The sequence below is a fragment of the Coffea arabica genome, chromosome 7e (assembly GCF_036785885.1).
Source record: "Coffea arabica cultivar ET-39 chromosome 7e, Coffea Arabica ET-39 HiFi, whole genome shotgun sequence".
Classification (NCBI taxonomy): Eukaryota; Viridiplantae; Streptophyta; class Magnoliopsida; order Gentianales; family Rubiaceae; genus Coffea; species Coffea arabica.
The window spans coordinates 27,367,490-27,373,489 of record NC_092323.1 but is presented as its reverse complement, the minus strand read 5'-3'; positions in this window follow the sequence as shown (position 1 = coordinate 27,373,489).

The following is a 6,000-nucleotide window of genomic DNA, read 5'->3' as shown; positions in this document are numbered from 1 at the left end:
ATTCTAACGAAGACAACTGACTCAAAGTAGGAACCAACTTTTTCAAATTTTGTAGAGACGGATGACCCAAATGACAGTGAATTTCAAGAGGAGAAACAGTAGCAGGACATGCAATCGGACTATTAGAGTTGAGAAAATAAAGACCATTATACTCATGCCCTCCACCAATCGTCCTCTTTGTTTTCAAATCCTGAATGATAATAGAATCAGGAGAAAAAATAATTGAACACTGTAGAAATTTAGTGAGTTTACTAACAGACATTAGATTAAAGGGCAAATCGGGTACGTAAAGAACAGAAAACAGCGGAAGAGATGGATTAATTTCTACAGTTGCCTAGTCCTTTAACTTTAGTGGTAGATCCATCAGTTAAAGTAACATGAGAAAAGGAAGTAGACTCTTGAAAATTAGAAAAGTTTTTAGAGGTACCTGACATATGATCAGTAGCTCCGGAATCAATAATCCATGAGTCATTAGCTTTTTGTGCTAAAGAAGTAGAGGGAAGAGATGTCTGATTTGTAGTTGGGTACTGTAGGAATTTAACATAATCTTCCTCGGATATAGTAACAGTCTTCTGGGAATTCGATTCAACTTGGTCAGTGGTAACCGCATTAACAAACCTTTCAACCATAGCGAATAGCACTTTAAACCAAAGAAAGGGTCAAAACACGAGATGAACAGTGACGCTTGAACAGTGCCCGCGTACAGTACGCTTGAACAGTGCTGCGTGAACAGTGCCACGATGAACAGTGCGGCTGAATAGTACTTTTGCTAAATGTTTAACCCTAACCCTAGGACTTTAGCTCTGATACCATGTTAACAGATATCTTGGGAGGAAAACATCTAGTCACCATATTATGAGTGACCAACTAGTATTTATAGGAGTACAAACCTAACAAACTATTTACAAGAATACCCTTATTAATTTATTATCTACAAGAATACTTATATTCTCTTAACAAATATAGCCAAGAAACACTTATAGATAGAAAAATATTAGCAAACATTTAAAAAAGTAATGTTTCAATAAACTCTTATAACGGATTTAATGTACTTGCATTAGAAAAGATAAAATTTTATTTATGGAAATTCCATATGTTTTATGGGATAAATTTCAAAGAAAAACACTAGAATATAGCCTTACTACTAATAAAATAATGATCCCATTAATATCTAAAAAGGATATTTACAGCAAATTAGAGAAAACACCAGAAAAATAAGAGAATCTATAAAATTGATTCATATAAGTTCTATCCAAATGATTATTAGATCTACATTTAGAGAGGGGCTAAATGCTCTTATAGATCTTACTATAGTTGATAACCGAATAAAAAATAGAGAAGAAGCAACCCTTGGTATCCTTAAAGGAAATCTTAAATATCAAAAACTAATTTTTAATATATATTAAAAAATTTCTTATAATATACAAGATAAAGATTTGATAAAACACTTTCCTTAATACAAGATTTCAAAAGAAAGGATTTCTTTTTCAATGAAAATAGACCGTATTCTATTACATATATGATTTCTCATGTTTTATCAAATACTCATCATACTGAACATTTTTTAAATATTGAGTTCATAGATCTCCCTAAATTATTTTCTGAAGTAGGAAAAATATATCTTCCGCAAATTACTAATATAGAATTAGACGAGAAGTTCAATTTAAATATAAGTAAAAAACCCCTATTAGATAAGCCAAATACATTGTTACTCAAATTATCGTATACAGGAAATATGGTTAGAATTAGTTCTCACCGTTTAGTTCTCACCATTTTCCAAATACGAATACTAATAAAAAATAATGGCAAATTATAGTATAGAAGCTAGATATTGGAATGGAAAAAAATATAACAAACTGTAATATTTTAATAGATACATGAACTAATGAAAATTATATATCTCACAGATTGGTCGAGCACTTACCCATTTTTCAATTACAAGATCCTTATCAATACACAAATTTTAATGAAAAAACTCATGAAATAAAGGAGACTGTGGAAACATAAATTGAATTAATTGGTAATTGAATTCCTATTTGACTTCTAGTTGAAAATAAAGAATTTAATGATACTCTTGAAATAATATTGAGAACAAGTTTTTCAGATTCAGTATTCCTCTATAATATAACTACTAGTGAAATAGTTATTACCTATAATGATAAAAAATATATTGAAAGAAAATGACGAGTCAATATAGTATTTATATACTTATAGAAATAACCTATAAAAACTATAAAGCTGAATACTTTGCAACATGTAATGATAGTGGATCAGGAAAATGTTTATGTAAATCTACATGTTTCCCACCACAATATCATGAAACCTTACCTGATCAAACAGGTATTAATATTTCTAATAACCCTATTACTTTAAATTCTGGAATAGCTAAACTTCAAATATTACTTGGTTTATTCCTTGTTAAATGTCCTCCATTTTACTTCTTTGATACAGGATTAGATATACTCTTAGGAAATAATTTTCTTCAATTATTTCATAAAGTTTTATTTGATACTTTACAATCTCAAATATATTTTAAAACTCCTTGTGGCTACAGGATTGTAGTTTCCCGCTTTAAACATGCTTATACCCGTAAAATTCTTATAACCGTTCATCCTCGTACAGGTTAGTGTTGTTACGATCCCACCTCCCCCTAGGGCATACCCCAGGGTTTAGCGGACCACCTACCCAACTCTCGTCAGGACTCACTCACGCTTAACTCAAGAAAAGCTATCACAACCATAGAAAAGAAATGAAACAACAATTTCAAACTTAACATATACATTGATACTCAAATCTAGCTACAAGGCTTATACACGCCCAAATACGTTAAAATGTTTACAACCCAAATACAATCTACCCTAGTCGGGCGCTAGCGCGAGTATAATTACAAAATTCAAAAACTAGACTACGCTATCCTGTACAAGTCTCACGCCTCGCTCGTATCCCCTGTAAGGAAAACAAATGGTGTGGAATGAGCTAAAAGTCCAGTGAGGTTCTAAATAGCAAGTTGATCATTAATCAAAAGTACAAGTATCAACATAGCAAAACAGCGAGCATAACAAGTTCATAAAAGTGAGTAATAACACTTCAAGTAGCAAATCTCAAAATGAGGGAGTATAAAATTCTTTTTCTAAAAGAAACAATAACACTACGAATAACAATCAAGGTATCTCTCAGGAGTCAAATTTCCGTTGCTTCACCAGAGTTTGATCAAGTATTAGTTGACACTCCGTCAACTTTCAAGTAAAGTAACCAATCCAGTAGTACTTCGCTTAACACCAATCCGTCCACCATTCAACCCCCTTACCGGGCCCGAACACCAACTAAACACTGGTGGTAATACTCGAGCATACCGATTAGTTGAGGAGATAGCACTCCACTCGACAACACTAGATACCCATATTTCGTTATTTAATCGATCAAGTCCTTGCCGGCTCGACTCAATTAACTAACCAGTGGGGTTTGGGTTCTCAAGTAGTCACTATAGCCGATGACCAATCGATTTAGTCAAGAAAAAAATACGGAGACGGGAATGAGAGGTATCTCTCACTCGTATCGAGTGTGGTACATACTGCCGCTTAGTACTTACAAATCAAGCACAAGTACAAATACAAGTACAGGTCAATGCAAATCAAGTCACTTGTACAAACATGAATGAGATATGAAGTGTTTAGTTGAGTTAAGTTAAGTGCGATAAAGTACACACTTACACGACCAAACTAAGCAAATATTATCCGATCACGTTGGTAAAGAATTTAATCATGTATCAAGTTCAATCAGGTATTTGGAAGTACTCACCAAAGATTTAGTGCTTGTCCAAAATCACATTCAGGTGTAGCTCCTTGGTTGGAGTTCAAATCTGCGATACAATATCATTTAAAAGCTTGAAATCAACTAGGGTTCGAAACATAAGAGTTTCGCTTCAAGAAGATCAAGTAAATGAAACTCATTTAGATAAGATTCGTGTTACGTATCAAACTCTAGAAAATTCAGACTCGCTCTTTTGGTGTTGCTAAAGAAGCAACTAAAACTTTGGAATTCGCATTTGAGTCGCAAAGACGAGAAAAACGTATTTCTATTGATTTTTCCAAGGGTACGAGTTTTGGCCAAATTCTAGCTTATATACCTCTGCGAAAGAGGACTCAAATAACCTAGATAATTCAAATTCAATTCAACCACAATTCTTTGCTCGAATCACAAGTATACACACCTAGTTCTCGAGTGAAAATTTGGGCGGCATGTCCTTTGTATTTAGCTATTTTTCCAGCAATTTATGGCTTCCTTGTTTTTCTCAATTCAGCCCCACAATCACACACAAGTAATGTTACTAACATAGCCCTTCAATTAGGTTTCAAAATCATCCAATTACAACACAAGTGTAATAATACAATCGAAAATCAGTTTTGAAGACAAAAAACTAAACAGCAGATTTGACATCTTATAGAATTTTGGTCACAACTGGAGTTACGTTTATCGGAATGAGATGAAACTGATACCGTTTTGAAGCTAAGGAAAAGGGTTACAACTTTCATGAAAACAACCTAACCCAGTTCATAGTTGATCTTGGTCGAATTTGCAAATTACAGAACCAGAAGTTCTTGGTCAGTCTGGTTGTTAGTACTGAATTCAAACGGCAATAACTCAAGCTACACAATTCCGTTTGAGGCATTTTCAGATGCGTTGGAAACCTAAAACATAGGGCTAAAAGTTTTGTGTTTTGGCCAAAGGATGATTTGATATGGATAAAGGTGAAAAACGAAGCCAAACTTGTGAAATCTCAAAACTGTCCATGAAATGAGACTTTTGGCAGTCAGGGGTATTTTGGTCATTTCACATGATATAGTGCTCCGATCGAGCTGACTTTTACAGGCAGCTATAACATCATTTCCTACAACTTTGATGTTTTAACCTAAGACTACTTCGGCCTCTAACATAAAGGAATGATGCTGGTAAGAACAGGGCAGTTTCAATCCTTAAAACTGGAATTTGATGAAACCAAAGTAGAAAATACTCATTCATGTCTTACACCACTATCCAAACTCCCTATCCAAGATTATAGACATCATATGCTCTCTAAACAACAAGAAATACAACTGAATAACTCAAATCCTAACTCAAAATCCACCATATCCATCAAAACTACCAAAAGAACTATCATTTGCCACAAGTATGAGTTGTTATCCAAACTTAAACAAGTTTAAGGAAAAGATAAAGAAAGACAGCCATAATACCTCTCTAAGATGCTTGCAAGATAGATCCTTCACATTTCCTTTCCAAACTTCAACACACAAAGCTTTCTAAACTGCCAATTTAGAGGTTAATCGGTTTAGATTTTCGGTTTTCACTCAACTAAGATAGAAATCAAGATGGAATGAAATGGTTTTCACTCTTTTCTTTTTCCTCTCATAAGTCACGACCAAGATGAAGGAAAATGAAGAAAAATGAGCCAAGAAGAAAGATAAGAAGAAAGGAAAATGTCTTGGTCAAGACCTTGGTTGGATTGTTGACAAATGGCTTAATCACAAATATTTCCACCAAAATATCTCTTTGTTCCTTAGTCAATAATGGTGGTTGGTAATAAAGTGGTGGTCAAGTGGTGTACTCCGTCGGTAGTGAACGATACTCGTCGGTTCAAACCGATTTTCCTTAAATCGCGTGTACTAGGGTTTTATTTTATGATTCACTAACTTATTATTCTCACTTCTAATCACACACTTTCTCTTATCTAAAACTCACTCTCAACTGCCAAATTTAGTACACACTCCGTACCGAGTAATCACACTACCAAAAGACGTAAAAAACCCCAGTTAACCTTAACGATGAAAATAAAGGAAAAATCCTTGGTTCTATGCTTAATTGTAACTATTGAGAAAGTGAATGAGGAGTTAAGCTATTGTAAAATAATGGATTCCAAATAAAAGGAAATTTTTAAGAAAATATGAGAGATTTTACAAGTCCTCACAATCACACTACCAAAATGCACACAAAAACACACACCAA